This window comes from Gymnoscopelus braueri, assembly GCF_963280865.1.
Source record: "Gymnoscopelus braueri genome assembly, chromosome: 20".
Taxonomy (NCBI): domain Eukaryota; kingdom Metazoa; phylum Chordata; class Actinopteri; order Myctophiformes; family Myctophidae; genus Gymnoscopelus; species Gymnoscopelus braueri.
The window spans coordinates 10,477,394-10,498,396 of NC_137622.1; positions in this window are offsets into that span (position 1 = coordinate 10,477,394).

Consider the following 21,003-nt stretch of genomic DNA (forward strand, 5'->3'; position numbering starts at 1 on the left):
CAACGTTCCGCCTGCCCTAGTGGGAAAGGGTGCCGGGGATAAATATCCTCGAGAACATCTATAGGTGGGATTGGCTCGATATGCCGCCGATCGCCAGGGGCTACAAGCAGATACTTCAGCCAATGATGGTGGAGCAGACGGGGGTGCACGGAGTGCTGAAGGCCTTCGGGGGGACAGTGACGGTTCCCGAGGACACAGCTAGGATTGTTCACGTCCGGAGTTGCATTTGGTCGCATAATCCCAGATCGCCCATTTGGGACCCGAGTTGCATGAACAAAGAGAGGATGCACGTGGACAAAGAGCTGTGGCGTTTTCACGAGAAGCTCGTCCCCAACGTGGACAAGGCCCTGAGGAGGGCAGGAATGCTGAGAGAAACAAACTACAGTACGGCCGCGGTAAATTGACCACTTGTGCCCCAGAATCGCCAAAAGAATTGCAGTTCTACAGGCTCACAACACGCCACGGTGCATCACATTGTGAGTTTTTAGATCTGCTATTTTTGCTATATGTACGAATAAGCATTAGGTTATGTCATCATTGCAGAGAGTATGTGGGAGCATTCCCCTGTTCCAGGCAGGCTGTCCCACCAGAGTCAGACCCCCAAAGCCTCCTATTTATAGCTGTATTTCCTTTCAATATTCAGAGATAGGTGCTGGATGCAGACACTATGGAGAGCTCATAAGCATCTCAGTCTTCTAATGGGCTTTCACCCAATTGTCATGTACTGTAAGTTGTGAGGAAGTTGAGGTGGGATGGACATTTGCAGTTATCTATAGATGATCCGATTTTTTTTTAACTTTACCAAATACCAGACATTTATATGTTCCGCCTTGTAGAGCTCATAAGCATCTCAGTCTTCTATAAGAGAAAGAAAAGAAAGGGTGCCTAAAGAAGGGTCAACAGGGAAGTCGCATTGACAGCTACTTTTTGAGAAGCAGGTCGAGTCAGTCGACTGAAGTTCAGCAGCAGGACACACACCACAGTCTGCAGGACATCAACACCCCTGCCCCAGAGGAGGAGGAGGAGGAAGGCACAGGAGAACAACCTGAATCCAACACATCACGACCACCGGCAGAGAAGAAGATCCAGGGGCGAAGGCCATTAGTAAAGTGGCCAAAGTCCTGCGACAAGACGCTGTGGAAGGAGGTCAACACTGATCTCTGCAACATCCTCGAAGGGATCAAAGGGACCACCATGAAGAAGTTGGAGAGAATGGGCAACCTAATCTATGCCTATGGAGCGGAGCGGTTCGGAGTGGCCGAAAGCAAACAATCTACTCCGTCAATTCCCACCAAGTCCAGAAGGCAGACAGAAATAGACCGACTTGTCAAGGAGAGAAGGCAGCTGAAGAAGCAATGGAGGAAGGCCACAGAGGAGGAGAAGGAAGGAATAAACGTGCTGCAGGAAGAGATTCAGAGCAGGCTTGCATCACTGAGGAGGGCTGAAAACCTCCTGAAGAAGCGCAGAAGGAAGTAGCATACAAGAACACGCTTCTATAAAGATCCTTTCATATTTGTGAAGAGTCTCTTCACAAAGGAGAAGAGCGGAAGTCTCTCAGTGTCAAAGGCCACTCTGGAAGAACATCTGAAAAAGTCCTGCACAGATGACCGACACCAGGAAGAGGTTTCACTCCCATCTGACATGCCACCAGTTAATCCACCAGAGCACGAACTAGATATTAGTCCACCCAGATGGAGCGAAGTAGACAAAACCGTGCACAGAGCAAGGGCCGCATCAGCTCCAGGTCCCAACGGAGTTCCATACAGGCTCTACAAAAATGCACCGGATGTCCTGCGATTCCTCTGGAAGCTGATGAAAGTCGTGTGGCAGAAGAAGGAGATACCAACATCCTGGCGGAGAGCCGGAGGGATCCTGATCCCTAAGGAAAAGGACTCCTCAGAAATCGGCCAGTTACGCCAGAACAGCCTTCTAAATGTCGAGGGAAAAATCTTCTTCAGTGTGGTCGCGCACAGACTGGCAGGATACCTACAGAGAAACAACCTGATTGACACGTCAATCCAGAAAGCAGGTATCTCAGGCTTCTCAGGGTGTGTGGAACACGCCAGTGTGATCTGGCATCAGATCCAGGTCGCCAAGAGGGAGAAAACAGACCTCCACGTGGTGTTCCTGGACCTCGCCAACGCTTTTGGCTCAGTTCCTCACAACCTCCTGTGGACAGCCTTCAACTACTTCAGGGTCCCACCAGCTCTCACATCACTTGTCAAGGCCTACTTCCAGGATGTCCAGCTCTGCGTGACAACAACAGAGTTTACTACATCATGGCAGCATATGGAAGTGGGAATCATGGCCGGCTGCACCATCTCCCCACTAGCCTTCACCCTGGCCATGGAGGTCATCATCAGGGCCTCTCGATGGGTGGTTGGAGGACAGCGAATAAAACCTGGGCTGAGGCTGCCGCCGATTAGAGCCTACATGGACGACCTCACAACACTCACCATGACCAAGGCTTGCACTGTACGGCTACTGGGAAAGCTCCAGGAAAACATTGAGCTGGCTCGCATGAAGATCAAGCCGTCCAAGTCCAGAAGCATCTCCATTGTCAAGGGGAAGCTGGTAGACCACCGCTTCCACATTGGCGAGGAACCCATTCCAACGGTCACCGAGAAGCCTGTGAAAAGCCTAAGTCGCTGGTATGACGTCTCCCTCAAAGACAAAGAGCAAGTAGAGCAGCTCAGGAAGGAGGTAGCCAACGGCCTGGAAAACATCGATAAAACCCTGCTTCCTGGCAAGCTGAAACTCTGGTGCATGCAGTACGGTCTACTTCCTCGTCTCCTGTGGCCACTAACACTCTATGAAGTCCCGCTCTCAAAGGTGGAAAAGCTGGAGAGACTGGTCAACTCATATGTAAGGAAGTGGCTCGGCCTTCCCAGGTGCCTCAGCAGCATTGGGCTCTACGGAAAAGGGATGTTACACCTACCCATTTCCAGTCTGGCAGAGGAGTACAAGTGCGCCAAAGTGAGACTGGAGATGATGCTCCTGGATTCGAACGATCCATTTGTAGCCCAAGCTGCCCCCATCCTGGCCACTGGGAGGAAGTGGACCCCATTGGTCGCAACTGAGCAGGCAAAGGCAGCACTCAGACACAGGGACATCGTGGGCCGAGTACAAGAGGGGAGGAGTGGTCTCGGCCTTGGGGCCAGTACACCGGCCTGGAGCAAGGCCAACCCATCTCAGAGACGCAAGCTGGTGGTCCAGGAGGTACGTCAGGAAGAGGAAGCAGGAAGGCGCGCAAAGGCTGTTGCGCAGGCAAAGCAAGGGCAGTGGATGACATGGGAAGGAGTGGAGAAGAGGAAGATCTCCTGGAAAGATCTGTGGGAGATGGAGGCATTCAGGGCGAGCTTCACCATCAGGGCTGCCTACGACGTCTTACCTTCTCCTGCCAACCTAAGCCAGTGGTATGGCGAAGACCCCACGTGCCCTCTATGTCCAAGTCCAGCAACACTGAAGCACATCTTAGTGGGATGCAAGACCAGCCTCACCCAACGTCGTTACACCTGGCGGCACAACCAGGTGCTAAAGTGTCTTGCAGCAGTGCTGGAAAGTTGCCGGACAAGCGTGAACTCCCTTCCTCCCCCGTCAACCTGTTGGCAGCCAACACCATTTGTTCGGGAGGGCAAGGGTAAAGCAAGCAGCACCACCGCAAAACCAAACACTGGGCAGCTTGGCAGAGCACGGGACTGGAAGATGCTGGCAGACCTGGACACAAAACTCTGCTTCCCAGCTGAGATCGCATCCACCAACCTGCGACCAGACCTGGTTCTGTGGTCAGCCTGGTTCTGTGGTCAGCCTCGCTCAAGCTCGTTTTCATCATCGAACTCACTGTGCCCTGGGAGGGTGCAGTGGAGGAGGCCTACGAGCGGAAGATGCTGAGGTTCGCCGATCTCGCAGCAGATGCTCAACAACAAGGCTGGAAAGCGAAGGTCTGCCCAGTGGAAGTAGGTTGCAGAGGGTTCGTAGCTACCTCAACATCTAGGCTACTCAGAGAGATGGGAGTACGAGGGAAAGCCCACCGGCAGGCGGTCAAGGACCTCTCCAGGGCTGCTGAAAAGGGGAGTCAGTGGCTGTGGATGAGGAAAAAGGACCCCACATGGGCCTTCAGATGAGTCGGTGACATCTAGTAGGGAGTGAACCTGGGACGCTGGGATTCACTGCTGAACCCTCTGGAGGTGTCGTGGGCTAGTCAGCGAAACACCCAAGAAGGAGGGCCTGCCCACCTGATGACCCAAACGGTGTCACCGCTCATCTGAAAACCCACAGTGTCTCATCGGTGCTTCGATTACCAACATCAATCCTACACAACAGGTATGCGGTCAGGCGCAAGCTTGGCTCAGGGAGGAGGACGCCCCTGCCATGCAGAGTCCACTGCACTTTGGATTACAACATCATTTCCTGTGTTTCATGAAACTATGATGCATGCAAATATTTTTTTTTACATTTTCTTGCTTAGTAACTACACTGATATCAGAAACCTGTGAGTATAGAGTACTTTCAAGATCTACAGCAGAAAACACAAGGAAATAAATAAAATCTTATGTGGGTTTGGTTTAACACTTATACTTATAGCTGTTGTAGAGATTGACATCACCTTATCTATTTTAAAATGGGCTGAAGGGGTAGGGAATAGGCATCATAAGTCAATCAAAAAAGCATTTCTTTAAGTATACATGGTGTTGAGGTGGAGAGGTAGCCTGGTAAACCCTCCCTCCGGAAATCTCATTTGTAATTTATTTCAGGAGTGAGTCTGGCATGATCGCGCATTCGGCAATTTGGCTGTGGGCTGGAGTTGGGCGGGAGTAATACCGTTGACTGACAACCCCTTCAGCCAATCAGCAGTGTTCCCCTTCAGCCATAGCATTTTTACCACCTCCAGACTAATGTGACGCAACAGGACTTTTGAGACGGCCATGCCCAAAATAGGTTGCCTTATTCGGATATATGCGTGTCACTGCCCGCCCCTGCCGGTTCTCTGAATTTGTATTTTTAAATAGGCTCTGTCATGATTAATTGACCACATATATGAAGTTAAACAACTAAATTCTATCCAAACGATATCTTAAAAGTAAATTCCGTGCCTCAAAATAGAAGTTTGAGAGCGTTTTGAAGTTTAAAAGAGATTAGAAAACACTGCGGTCAAAAAAGATGGCTGCCGTTCGTTTTTGGTCGGCTGCACTCAGTTCCATTCGGGCTCACTCGAACTAGCCACCTGATTGGCCAACTTTCGCTGTCAATCACAGAACGATGAGCGACGACGCTGATAGGCTCGTCCATTTGGTGAACGGGCTAGAAACGCCCAGACAAGCCTTCAGGCCAGACTCCTTCCTGAAATCAAATGGAAATGAGATTTTCCGGAGGGAGGGGCTTTACCAGGCTAGTGGAGAGGGGCTGTCAACATCATATTTGGCATGGCCGGCATGTCACCTGGGGGGAATAATTATTCCAAATGTACAATGAAATAGACAGTCTTCATAATTAACAATGACAGGTATGACACCCTTGGATAAAAAAATTATCAAAATTAAAAACTCATTTAGGTGTTGGGATACAAGTCTCAGAAGTTTACAATTGAACAAAGTTTACATTTTGGTGTGTCAATGTAAGTACTTGTGTTCACCTGTGAAGTCTGGGGTGCTGCAAGACAAACTGTCAAGAATATACAAATGTTATTCAGTACAAGAGAAACGGAGTCACTTTGACTGTACCATACGGCACACTTTTTCAGCCTGGATCTCCTCATGCCCTGTGGTCGCCTGCCGCTGGCTGCACCTTTGTCTCATTCGCAGTTCATACAGTATATCTGCTATTTTTGAATAGCCCAAAGTGTAAAATAAAGCTTTTTAGCTCAAACAAAAAAGTGACACAGATGCGTTCCAAGTCTAAATGGGTTCAAATGGCTTAAATATGGCAATGTCTTCACAATTTCTATGAGGAAATTATTTGTTTTTCCTTGTATACACACAACAAAAAGCAAATATGCTTCTGTTCCAGCTTTCTGTCCAAACTCTCGCAGTGCATTCATTCCCTTCTCTCGGCAATACACTCAGATACAGCCTTATCCTTTTTATCTGTGGCAAATCAATACGTACCGCAGGTGCTTTGGGACTCTGTGCTTCTGAAACATCACTTTTCAAGTTGATGTGTGTGTGTGTGTGTGTGGCTGGCAGAGAAAGAAATCTGTGGGAGAAATCTTCGCCTGCACGCGTCTCCAGCTGTGACTCCCTGGTGTAGAAGCTTTTAGGCTTTTCTGAGTCATTGTCAGCGGGCGGTTTAAGGAACAGAGCAGAATCACTGGCAAATGTCTTAACCCATTAAGACCGGGAACGCATCTCTGTCATTTTTAGATTTCTTTGGCTATTCAAAAATAGCAGATCTATAAGCTCATACACCCTGTAGATCTGCTATTTTTGAAAAATCGTGAAAATATGTGCAAATCTTTGTGTATATATATATATATACTTTTTTTTACTGAAATCTTTGCTTCTGGGGGATTCTCCAAATGTCTTCTAAATCCTAACAGTTTTTTTTTAAAACGCATGTTACTATGTATATCAGTGGATCTCAAACTTTTTCATGTCAAGGACCCCCAAAATGATTTGGCCGCGGACCCGCATCTGAAAATATTTTGTTCCAGGGACCCCCAGAAGCAAAGATTTGAGTAAAAAATGTATCTATATATTCAAAGATTTGCACACATTTTCACGACTTAATTTTTTGAAATTATTTTTAAAGCAGATCTGCAAGCTCATAGCGCGGCACTCGGTGCCGCGCTATGAGCTTGTATATCTGCTATTTTTGAGTAACCAAAGAAAGATGCGTTCCCGGTCTTAATGGGTTAAGTGATATTAAGTGTGAAAGTTTATCTTGAGGCCCTTCGGCCCCTCTCCCCCCCAATCTAACATTCAATTTTCACGTCACTCCCTTCTTTCTCATCATGAATGACTTTCCTAAAGCGTCGCCCAATGTCACGCGGTGTAATTACTAAAAGTGCCTTTAATGGAGGTTAGTGAGGTTGGTTCAAGCCATTAATCTAATTGTGTGCCATTTAAACGTCATAAATCATTATTATACATGTTTACTTTTGACATTTCTTTGCATTTAAGCAGAGCAGTAATATCTTTACCTGTTTCCTGTAATCATCACTCTATGAATATTGATGGGCCGTCTCTCTCTCTCTCTCCAGGCACTTCATCTGTAGAATGAATGGAGACGTGAGCCTCCGGCTCAGACGGATCTACGCAAACACGGCGTGCTCATTAAAGACCAATTGTATAATAATGTGCATCTGTCTGCAGAGATTATGCTAAAAGATGAGAGATTCAGCTGTGTTTTTATGTGTCACCTAACGCTAGACTCAAGGATAAGGGTTAACAATTTATTCACCGTCAATACGAGTAGGGGGCGGAATGCATTTATTGAGAGGAAGGTGGTACCGTCAATCAAATAGCTATTTATCAACTGTTCGTCACCTTTATTTAAGCGTTCATGAGAGCAGAGGCTCTCAAAGTGGTGGGGTCTGTGGACCCCCAGGGGTCCCTGAGGGGGGGTTCCTGAGGGGTCCCCATAAAATGAGTTAATATACAGTACATTCGCGATTCAATTCGATTACGATTCACCAGGTAACGATTCGATAACCTTGTAATAATTCGATTCGATGCGTCACACTTTTCTATATTACTGCACAACATGGCAACTTTTTCATCAGTCAAGCAGTCAGATATACTGAAAAACATATAAATCTGGCTTTTAAAAAATAAAACATTAAAATATACGGGGTTAAAACAAAAACAAAATCATTATTTTTTTTTTTAAACGCCAAAACGATACATCGTCACGAAAGTTTAACGACTTATTCATCAGCTGTGTGACTGTGAAAATAGCCAATCTACAAGCTCTCAACGCGTCACATCTTGACGTGTTGTGAGCTTGTTGCTATTTTTCAACAAATCTTGAAAACTTTTGACAAATTTAGAATATTTTTGAATCATCTTAACGGCATAAATCTTGCATGGGGCCCCTGGTGTCAAATATTTTTTTTCGGGTCTGTGCTTCGGCCCAAAACTTAGTTTGGGAATCCTTTGGAGTTGGAGAACCACTGCATGGGAGAACTTTCAGATAAGGCTCCTCACACACACACACATGGATAAGGGAGTCTCGTTTTTCAGAGCTGCTCTCCATGACAGGGTTCTGAGACACGGCTCAAAATAGTGCAAACTTCACCTCAGATGTTTCAAAGGGGGGGGTACTACTGCAGGAGATATTGATCACAAACTTTCCTCTGTAAGAGATTGAAAGTTGAGACTTTCTTGAGTAACATTCTCACTATCTGCTGCCAGCCGTTTATGTCCAACTCTGCAACATTTCATCAAGTATGAGGTTTATGGAATAGTTTGATGTGGAAAGTGTTGAAGGCACAGCCTTCAACACTTTCCACAAACGTGTTGAAGGTCCATTACAAGGGTTTCGGTTCGAGGCATACGATCACGCCAGGTGAGGCCCAGGATCTGCTGTAGGCATCCGATGTCCAGGGACTTGGGCCAGTGGTATAAAGTAACTAAGTACATTTACTCAAGTACTGTACTTCAGTACAATTTTGAGGTATTTCTACTTTACTGGGGTATTTCCAATTGTCTATACTTTTACTTCTACTCCACTACATCTCAGGGGAAAATATTGTACTACTAAATTATTAGAATATAAAACATTAACCACTTTAGTCCTATTTAATGTGCATCGCGACGCGTTGTGAGCTTGTAGATCTGCTATTTTCAAACATTTTAGTACTTTTACTTTTGGTACTTTAAGTACATTTTATTACCAATACTTTCGCACCTTTACTCAAGTAAATTTCGAATTCCAGACTTTTACTTGTAACAGAGTACTTCTACATTGCAGTATTGATACTTTTACTTAAAGTTATACTAGGTAACAGTGAGAGAGGGGGGGGGGGGGGGGGGGGGGGGCGGTTGAATGTTGTTTGACATCAGACCAGAGCTTGATCAGAAAAAACAGAGAGAAACAGAGAGGAGAGATACAGAGAGGGAGGAGAGATAGGGAGAGGGAGGGAGGGAGGGAGGGAGGGAGGGGGAGAGGGGGGGGGAGACCGAGCTTGTTAAATAGACTATGTACCAAAACCTGAACACTCTGACCGACACGCTGTAACCCCGCCAACGCCGGGGCAAGCTGCTTGCTTAATATTTAACAATGCACATCATAAGCAGCACCATTACCATGACAACCTTGTGCTAACTGTCATTTTTAATCTGGTGTCCATGTTAACAGCATGTCATACAGGTGAAAATTTATTCAGTTTTCACCAATTCCCAGAATAGCGAAGAGTGTCCATCTAGAAGTTCACAATGTGTCACGATGCGATATCGGAGCTTGTAGATCAACTGCAGTATTTGGTATTTTTGTCAGACAATGAAGTATGAAAATTGGTTAATAACCAAACGTGTCCAAAGCATACATTCTTTACAATTTAGATGGATTTAGCCGCTCCATTTTGACATTCATCCCACCACAGTGCTTACACAGCAAAATGCTGAGTCAGGAGTTGCACTGTAGAATTTGTACATTGTATCAACTTTGTATCATTGACTCACACACACATTGACTCACAGACACCACACACACATTGACTCACAGACACCACACACACACACACACACACACACACACACACACACACACACACACACACACACACACACACACACACACACACACACACACACACACACACACACACACACACACAACCCTATAGCAACAATGTCACCATCTGATTATATAATGTTAAATGGTGCATTTTATAGCACCTTGTTCCAAAGCACAATGTGCATTGCCTCGACCCATTCACACACACACATTCATACATACACCGATGGAAACTTGCAAGCTAGTCACCGATCTGCTCTGTACGGGGGAACCTTCCAGTTCAAAGACGGCCTCTTCCTCTCTACTTCGCGACTGAGACCAGGGTTGCCAGGTCTGCTTATCATAATTTGCCCGCAAGATTTTATTTGAAAATAGCCGATCTACAAGCTCGCGTCGCGTCGCGTTGTGAGCTTGTAGATCTGCTATTTTCAAATAGCTGATGTATATGTTAAAGCGCTCATGTGGCCCACAGTCGCTTCTTTTGGGCTGGCTTTCCTATAAACCTGGTTGCTTGTTTCTCTCACAGAATCTGGCAACACTGACTGAGACACGTTGTGAGCTTGTAAGCAAATGGAAACAAATCCAGAAGCTGTGAAATACGTTTGATGGCGTGGCACGGTTCATTTAGGTCTTGTAGTTGAAAAGTAGCTATTTGGGTTTCAGAGCAACTCCAAGACAGTATGTTGGTGCATTTAGGGTCATAGACTCATGATCGATAGCACTTTTAGATATAAATAAATGACTCCAGTTAATCTGTTTTCTCTTTAACCCTTTGAGACCAGGAACGCATCTGTGTGTCATTTTTAGATTTCTTTGGGCTATTCAAAAATAGCAGATATACAAGCTCATAGTGCGGCACCGAGTGCCGCACTATGAGCTTGTAGATCTGCTATTTTTGAAAAATCGTGAAAATGTTTGTACATTTTTTGAATATATATATATTTTTAAAGCGAACATTTGAAACTCAAATCTTTGCTTCTGGGGGGTTCTACAAAATGTCTTCAAAATCCTAACAGTTAAAATTCCTTTTTCATGTCAAGGACCCCCAAAATGATATGTATTTGTCCGTGGACCTCAAAATATTGTGTTCCAGGGACCCCCAGAAGCGAAGATTTTAATTAAAAATGTATATTATACATTCAAGGATTTGCACACATTTTTCTTTTTAAATAGCAGATCTACAAGCTCGCACTCGGTGCCGAGCTATGAGCCTGTAGATCTGCTATTTTCTTAATAGCCAAAGAAATCTGAAAATGACGCACAGATGCGTTCCCGGTCTTAATGGGTTAAATGAAAGGGCTGAGATCTTACAGTATGAACAGGCTTTTTATTGCCAAGCGTGGCGAGGCCACTTATCCTGCTAGGGGAGTATTTCAACATTATCATGTTATTATGGTGTTTTATGGTGGCCCAGATTCTCTCACTTATCAGCTGAGGTGCTCTCACTTAGCTACTGCACCGAACCATTACCTTTAGTGGTCGGAGTTGTATTTTCAACACAGCTTCTTGTTTTATTGTTATGCCAGGGTAGCCTCCTCCATACAGCTGAACAAAATGCCATAAAATGCGATTACAATGGCTTTCATTGCCTTGAGAAAGTGAAGGAAAAAAAACTTTTGGGACTTTTAGTTGCTTGACTTTACTGAAGTTGTCCAGGCGGTTCCGGAACAGTCCGCTTCCTGCTGGGAGTGAGCATTTCTTACAAATTATAGTTTCTCCCATCCAGTCCTCAAGGATAACATGATTGAGTGACTTGCTTTGTACTGCTTGCAAGGTGAAAACCATCTTAACTCTAACTCTTTGTTTTGTGTGTGTGTGTGTGTGTGTGTGTGTGTGTGTGTGTGTGTGTGTGTGTGTGTGTGTGTGTGTGTGTGTGTGTGTGTGTGTGTGTGTGTGTGTGTGTGTGTGTGTGTGTGTGTGTGTGTGTGTGTGTGTGTGTGTGTGTGTGTGAGTGAGTGAGTGAGTGAGTGAGAGAGAGAGAGAGAGAGAGAGAGAGAGAGAGGGGGGGGTGCACCTTCATTGAAAGAGTATAGTAAAACAAATAAAGACTAGAATGAAGTAAAAGATAAAGCAATAAACAAAAACTTTGTTTTTGCACATAGTCCTTTAAAAAAATCCGGAATTTTAAATGACCTTGGCTCCTTAAAATTCTTTAAAGGACCATACCGGTTGTTTTTGTATGGTTATCCCATTTATTATACAAGTCATTTCGACTTTGCATTACTGCCTACAACCTTCTTGAGCATTGGTTCTCAACATTTTTGAATGTCAAGGTCCTGCATAACTCTCAGACATGTAAGGGTCCATTTGTACACTCTCAGACCTGTAAGGGTCCATTTGTACACTCTCAGACCTAAGGGTCCATTTGTACACTCTCAGACCTGTAAGGCAGTGGTTCTCAAACCTTTTCATGCCAAGTACCCCCAAAATGATATGTATTTGGCCGCGGACCCCCATCTTAAATATTTGGTTCCAGGGACCCCCAGAAGCAAAGATTTGAGTTAAAAATGTTTGTATAAAAATATATATATATTCAATGGTCTGCACACATCTTCACGATTTTTCAAAAATAGCAGATCTACAAGCTCATAGCGCAGCACTCGGTGCCGCGCTATGAGCTTGTATATCTGCTATTTTTGAATAGCCAAAGTATAAAAAGGTTAAAATTATTGTGATGCTATATTAACACATTTTGCTGGGGACCCCCTGGTACCCCCCCAAGGACCCCACTTTGAGAACCAATGCTGTAAGGGTCCATTTGGAACCCCCCCCCCCCAAGGAACCCTGAGGACACCAACTTTGAGAACCACTGTGAGCATGCATTTTGTTCGTAAATCTATCCGATTCTGAAATAGCGACTGTATGCTTTGGAGGACAGTCAGCAGTAATGTAAAGTGTGCGATGGCTTGCAGTCAATGGGGCTAAAAGAATACTGTTAACATGGGCTGTTTGTCTTTGTTATTATGGCTATAAAGTATCAGGAAGCAATTGTGGCATTGTGGCTTGCATTTCACAAACATACCCTATCATGTTCCAATGCTTTATTGCCGACCGTCAACTTATATGCATTTACAGTGTATAGGTAGATTTGACTGAGGCCAGCCACAGCGGTTGATGTCTGCACCATTATGTCAATAGCTGTATTATTTTTAACCCATTAAGACCGGGAACGCATCTGTGTGTCATTTTCAGATTTCTTTGGCTATTCAAAAATAGCAGATATACAAGCTCATATCTGCTATTTTTGAAAAATCGTGACATTTCGTGGCAAAATCTTGGATTGTATATTTTTTAAAGCGAACGTTTGTAAAATATTCAGTTCCAGGAACCCCCAGAAGCAAAGATTTGAGTTACAAATGTCCGCCAAAAAAAAGGGAAAAAAATCTAATATTTGCACAACTTTTCATGATTTTTCAAAAATAGCAGCTCTACAAGATCATAGCGCGGCACTCGGTGCCGCGCTATGAGCTTGTAGATCAGCTATTTTTGAATAGCCAAAGAAATCAAAAAATACACCGATGCGTTCCCGGTCTTAAAGCGTTAACAGACATAAATCTATGTTACTTCACCCTTTCTCTCCTAGAAAAGACATGGGAGGGAGAATGGTGACTATTTACGTGTTGAGGGAGGGGAAAAAATAAAGTCAAAAGGATTGTGGGAGGATTCAGCTTTCAGTGGATAAATGGTGGGGAGAGACAAACTAATAATTGCACAGCAGCCGAGGTGAGATGCACGACGTCGGTGCCGGCTTGATTTAAAGGCTGCAATCATTCACTCACAAGAGTGTTCGCCAGGCACCGAGAGAAAGTATTTTTCAAACACCTGCCTGTGTCATCGGATGAAACGCACATCTATCTGAATCCCCCCCCCCATGTGGATATGGGAGAGAACAGAGAATAATCCCCACTTTTAAGTCACACCTTTAATTTCGCTGTGAGAGACGACTAAATGTGATTGCTGGGAGAAAAAAAAAACGTTGCCAGGACAATTTTTTCATCATGTTTAACCCATTGAATCCGGGAACGCATGGTGTTCTTTGGCTATTAAAAAATAGCAGATATACAAGCGCATAGCGCGGCACCGAGTGCCGCGCTATGAGCTTGTAGATCTGCTATTTTTGAAAAATCGTGAAAATGTGTGCAAATCATTGAATTTATATATATATATACGTTTTTTAAAGCGAAAGTGATTTTTTTTTAACTCAAATCTTTGCTTCTGGGGGGTCCCTGGAACTCAATATTTTGAGATGGGGGTCCCCAAAAACAAAGATTTGAGTTACAAATGTTCTCTTTAAAAATATATATTTAATCAAACATTTTGCACAAATTTTCACGACTTTTCAAAAATAGCAGATATACAAGCTCATATATATCTTATTATTTTTGAATAGCCTAAGAAATATAAAATGGCAGAGCTGCGTCCCCGGATTGAATGGGTTAAAAAACAGAACACGCCTTCCATGACGAACAACAAGTGCCTCCTCCATACATAGCTTATTTGTGAAGAACCCATTCTAAAACTACAAACAACATAATTTGTGCACAGTGCACGCCAAGAGGGGGGGAAAAAACAACAGGAGTCCATTGAAGCTGCAGAATAGACACATTACTGCTTATAAAGTCACTTAAACAGGTCTGCATCCTCCTTGCGGTTTGTTACAGAGTTTAGGAGGTGTGCTTCAGGCAGACAGTCCCACCAGTGATCTCCACTTCAATCCTGCGTAAACAGCTAATCCCACCAGACAACCACACAGCTCTCTCTGCATGTTTGTCTACTACTGACTGCGGTTTATGTAAGGCAAGAGTGACATAGTCTGTTAACACATTGGGGGAAGATGGATAGAGACAGTCAGACAGAGAGAGAGAGAGAGAGAGAGAGAGAGAGGTGGAGGCGGGTAGAGACAGACAGACCAGAGGTGGAAGTAGTATTTACGTGAAAGTAGCCGTGTAAAAAATACTTCGTTCCAAGTAAATGCCCTGCATTCAAAATCACGTGAATGCATACAAAGGTATTGGCATAACATTTTAGACCCTCCAGAAAAACGCGGGCTAAAATCCTTGAAATTATGTTTTATGTGATTTTATGCTGTGAAATTGTGGGAAGTTGCGAAATATGCGGAAAGTTGCATATGGGCATATTATGTGATGCGATGCGCATATTATGCGATGCATAATAATGCACATAATCGCATAATAATGCACATAATCGCATGATCACATAATCACGTTTTTCTGCAGGGTCTAATAAAAAATGTCTTCACGTAGTAAAAGTAAAACATTCTCATGCAGAATGGCCATTTCTGAATCATATACTCATGTTACAGTATTGGACTATTCATTATTTATCATTTACCACTTAAGCCCTATTTTACAGTAAGGCCATTAGAAAATAGCTGATCTACAAGCTCAAAAGACAATCTGCTCATGTTTTTGACATTTTTTATTCATAATAAGGTCAAATCTGCTTCTAAGTAGCTAGTAACTAAGGCTGTCAAATACATTTAGTGGAGCAAAGCATGCAACACTCTCTGTGATGTAGTGGAGTACAAGTATAAAGTATCAAGAAATTGATACCTTTAGCATTTGTAGGATAGGCCTCAGGCCTTAATGGGTTAGGTACAGTACTTGAGTAAATGTACTTAGTTACTGTCCACCCCTGCAGACAGAGAGAGAGAGAGAGCTATTTGTGCATAGTCAGGTTTGCAGAGGACACGGCAGGGAATCATCTAGAACAGGTACAGCCAGGCTCAAGTCACATGGCAGCTGAATGTGTCCTTAACGGAATCCACATGCTGCACCCCCACTGTCCTGTCTGGGCCCAGAACATGCCCCTTGCTTTTATCAAAAACAAAGCTGTGCTCCCTCTGTGCGTTCTGCCTCCGCTACTGAACTAGAATTATCTCCTGCAGACTCTGCACTCGGTGAGCAATCAACACAGACTGACAGACCCTCTTCTACACGGCTAGATTCCTGCAGAGCCACGACGTAAACACATATGAAACAGCAGCATATCAAATACGCATTAAATGTGTGTCAACGGGTGAATGTAACACACATTGTAAAGCAATTTGGATAAAAGGCGCTGCGGAAAATGCAGCCTTTATAGCGGAGTAATATCTGGTAATAATATCATATCAGGTCAAATTGTACATTTAATTTGTTTAATTACTTTTGAGTGTTTGTGTCAGCTTGTTTGGAGTGAGATAATTGATCTCATTACAGTGTCGGCAGAGAACAATGAGTTGTTGGAGAAGCACGACGTCCCTGACAGGCAGTCACATGGCGTTTGTGTCCCGCTGAGCAGCACGAGTGGGCGAGTGTGTCACGAGATCATCACATCATCAATGCACAGTTCCACTCTGGGCAATGGAGTGCCTGTACATTGTAAAATGAGTGTATCGTACAAATGGAGCCGAATGGACCTGTAAGGGTCCATTTCGGTTCCATTTGTGCACTCTCTGAGTTAAATGAGCACGTGGGATTTCACAGTGTGTCCTGATGGCGTGCCTGGGTCTTACTGCGTGGATCGATCCATGCTATTGATTGACTAGCGAGTTCAAACGACTTCTCTCCTCAGGTGCTCAGACTGTTGTAAGAGCTCTGGGGAAGCTGAACCTCACATTATATTCTTCACTTATGCTTAATGATGAAGACCAAACCTTTCTCTGTTTTATGAGGAAGATAATCCACCACTTTGCACTGCTTTGGCAAATGGAGAGGAGCAGGCAATAGTCAGTTGGCAGTTTAAGATATTTTTTTATTGCCACTTTTTCATAACAGCACAACAGTGGATATCAGAGGTGCATTGCACATTTTATAATTTTGTTTAATGATGTTGGCCAATAGCCATGTACAGTATTAGACACATTACCTTCAATAGCTTGTGAAAATACTTTGGCTTTTCTGCCCCAAAAGCATGCTTTGCACATCTATTTCACATTTCCTAAAACCCAAATACCACCACCTATAACAAATAAGGCAAAATGGCATACTGTAGTTTTAAATGTAATTTCATGCACAACTACTGTAGAATGGCAGGATGCACCGGTAAATATAATTGTAGCATCACAAGATAAAACAATATGTACTGTAGGCCTGAATAAATATGAATGTATTATTAAGCTTAACTACAGTGTGATGTTCTCATTGTTGTTAATTCATTTAAATACGTATCCAGTATCCACATATTATCTGCTGCTGAGTGAAGATTGAAACGGAAAGGACAAGTTGAAAGCAAGCCCTAACAGAGTGAAGTCGCTGAGTAATTTGTGTTTGCCAATATTTGAGGAAATCACATTTACTGTTTACTTATCTCTTATGGCTCCACTGAACATAACTCTTAATGGAAATCTTATATAACTCTCTATCTAATATAAAATCTGTAATCTAAATGCATATAAACTGAGAGACTTAACCAGTGATGGGGCTATAGTACATAAATATAAGCACGCACACTCACAGATATTTTTGAAATAAATACATCAAAATACACTACACAGCTGCGACTACAAAACAACTCCAATCTCTTCACTTGGTAAATATAGCTTTCATATCTGAAGGTTGAACTAATGTGCATGAAAACAATCATATATAGTCAGAATCACCCTTATTTCCATGTTCACAGCCATCTACTTTGCTCGAGGACTTGATAACGTTTATTGCTATGGAAACCATAACCAATGCATCTTCCAGTGATGGAACAAGTGCTCCCATTTTTCATCTACGCAAAAGTGGAAATACTGTGTTACAAGTAAAAGTCCTGTACTCAACATGTTACTTGAGTAAAAGTACAAATAGCACATCTACAAGCTTGTTGATCAGCTATTTTTGAATACCGGTATAGCTGAAGTATAGAATGTGGTTTTAACTTATTTATTTTTTATCCCACGATTTTGTGGACCACGGCCACGTCACTCTGACGCAGACATAACCATAAACAAACCCAATACGAGGGAGGGCGGTGCCCGCCACCGAGTCATTCCGATATGCGGTTGTCCAGAAACACCTATCCGACCGATATGTCTATATATACTGTAGGCATACATGGATATCCAGTTGTCCAGAACCATCGATCCAAGATGTGATGGCCGAGTAAGGAGAAGGTGGTCAGTTGGCTCTCATGCATTGAAGGAGGCATGAGCTCGGCCCTGGCCTCCCTAGGTTGGCAGAGGGAAGGTAGTGCCCAGGATTACATAGACAATTGGCACTGGGTGTAAAAAACGGGGTTACAAAAATCGTGGGATAAAAATGTAATTACAAAAAATATATATATATACAATATTTGCCTCGGAGAAGTAGAGTAGAAGTATAAAGTACCGACAATAAAAATACCTAGAAGTTACCTTAATTACACATAGATGTACCCATGGATTGATTACTTCATCAGTATTTGATACGGATGCGCAGCATCGCCATGTACGTTCCACATGTTTATTTCTGGGTCTGTGAATAACTGATGGAAACTGTTATCTGAGCTATTGCTCGTCACTCTGATACGTAACCTACTGTAACCTACTGTAAGAACCACAAGTTTAAAGTGTGGCGTAGGACAGTGATTCTCAACCTTTCTCAAGACCCCCAGTTTGATATGCACTAGGCCACAGACCCTTATTTTATATGATTTTTTAAATCTCTGGAACCCCAATCTACATTGTTAAATCCTCAATGTTAATTTAACTCTGACAGTGTACAAAGGGAACCAATTGGTTCCACGTGTACACTCTCAGAGTTACAGACCCGTACACGGTGCCATTTGAACCCCTTGGTGGTCCCCGGACCCCAAGTTGAGAAACAGGTGTGTAGGAGACGCATTGCAACATCATCGCTCCTCTCTGCCCCGTTTCCTGTCTCTCTCCACCGTGGTGTTCAACAGAGTGGAAAACGCCTCCATAATCATCTTTTCGAAAACAGAGAAATCCCAAAATGGCCGAGACATTTATACATCTGACAATATGTGAGTGCATGACAGAGTATATCACATAAGTCACAATAACGCAATGTTGGAAATGAACAATGGGCTCTGACAGATCCGAGCACTCTTCACAGGCAGGTGGGGGAAAAAGGCAATAACACAGGAATGATTTTTGCTTTATGCCCTTTGTTTCCAAAAATGTATTTCTTGTGAGCCATGTAGGGGGGTAATGTAATTCCTTGTCACTGGTTTATCTAATAAAACACTTTGGGAACAGGAGAGCACTAAACACGCAGTAATCACATTTTTTTTTTCATTTTTTTGACTGATGGTCGATTCAGAAGAAACGGGGCCTGCGGGCCCTTTAGCCACTTCTGTACAATGCATTTCATTTCAGACCCTTTCTTGTTCTTGTTCCACTCTTAAAATACACTCTAATTCTATCACGGAGCACGCTGCTCCAGCTATCCATTAGTGCTGTCAATACGCCATCCATCATGTGCCACGGGAATATTGTGCACTGTGACAGCTGAACGATGACTCATGCGTTTTTTCCTTTGGAGTCACACAGAGAACATGGGAGGAAACAAAACATGTGACCAAAGGAACTTAGCTCCTCATTAGCCTCTAACTAGAGGCCAGCCGATGCCAATTTATTTGCGTACAAACAATGCCAATCCTGTGTATGGAGTCCTAGACCACCGAATACTGGTCTAGGACTTCATTTTGACCATAAAAGTCTATTCTAAGTAATTGAAAAAAAATCTATTTATTTATTTATTCATTCTATTTATTTGAGAACATTTAACTTTAATACAAGCAAACAACAAATAAAAATAAACACTGATAGATAAAATAAAGTAATTAGTATATTAAACTAGAATAAAAAGATCTACAGCTTAATGACAGTGACGCCAGGTAGAAAGTGGTAAAAATCGGGACACATCCGGTGCATAATTGCTGAAACCGACGTAGTTAAAAAAGTCATATGCAAATAATGACGATATAACATCTTAACGGTTTAGTGGACGGGCTCTAGCTCTAACCAGAATGTCAATGTATCGTACCTTATTAGGATATTTAAGCACATTTACAGATTTAATTCATGGAATTTTACCTCAATGACTGCATTACTGTAGGTAACGGTTGACTGAGACAGGTGGATTTCTTTTCATTCCCTATGCCAAGCCTTATGCACATTTTCAATTACTCAGACACAATAGGGCGAAACAGAGCCTCCAAAACTCAGGAGAATTTCTTAATTCTTTACTACGTTGTAAAAAGCTCTCATTCACTGTAATGGACGCCAAAGGCTGAACAGTTTTTACATGATTTCTATGCATTCGGGCGTGGCCAACCTGCCACTGCTTATGCAATTCCCAATTGCGTCTGCTGATACGATGACAGACAAAGTGTGTGAGACCGCTGCCTCTCCATTTGGTTTAACAGTGCTGTTTCACTGTTGTTAGCGGCTTTGTTAATATACAGGGTGTGTTGTTTGCATGCGAGAGAACTTGAACATGTCTATTTTAATACATTGTCGTACGACGGTGTCGTGCTGAAATAGGCAATCTACAAGCTCTCAATGCACCGCATCATGGTATGTTGTGAGCTTGTAGATCTGCTATTTGTAGAAATATTCTACCTACTTTATAATGACATGCCCAAAATAAGTAGAACAGGTTGAAAGTGGTTAATACCAGTCAGAGACAGGAAATGTTCTACACTGTCAATAGCGTGACTTCATCTTGTGGAGGGAATCCAAATCGAATGAGGCATTAATGCTAAATTGACTCTAATTTGAAATTACAGTACACTTTAGAATTCCCGCAGAAAACTACTACACTAATACGCTCAAATGAATTTGAACGCATTTTGCTATTGTTCTGACGAAGGTCTTGTTATCAAAAGCTCAACTAATAAACCTTTGGCTTTTGGAGAATGGTGTTGCGTAGAGTTTGTTTTACTATTGAAAAGAAACGAAAAGCCTAACTGTAGAAAAGATAACCTGGTGCTTTTAGACTGTTTATTATATGCCATAGTGGGCGGAAAATAAGAAGCCTTGGGAACCAACCAAGGGGAATTTAATCATTTTAGGGGAAAGGCCACTTGGCCTTTGGTGTTATAATTTTTTTTTTGAGGGCACAAAGGCTAAAAGCCAGGGCAGCAAAGCCATCAAATGAAACGAGGATTTAAAATCATTTGGAGAAACGAGTCAAAAGTTCATACACGCTCAGTCCTGGAATAATCAGAGTTACTGGACATGTTTGAAGATGGAGGAGTTAAGAATTCAGAATCTCAACAAAAGACACTGGTGTCTGGAAACCATATTGACAGAAAAGAGGCAGTAAAGTGCGGACAGGCCATGAAGGCCACAGTGGCTCCAGGGCAGATCATTTTTTGAGTGGTACTGTATAA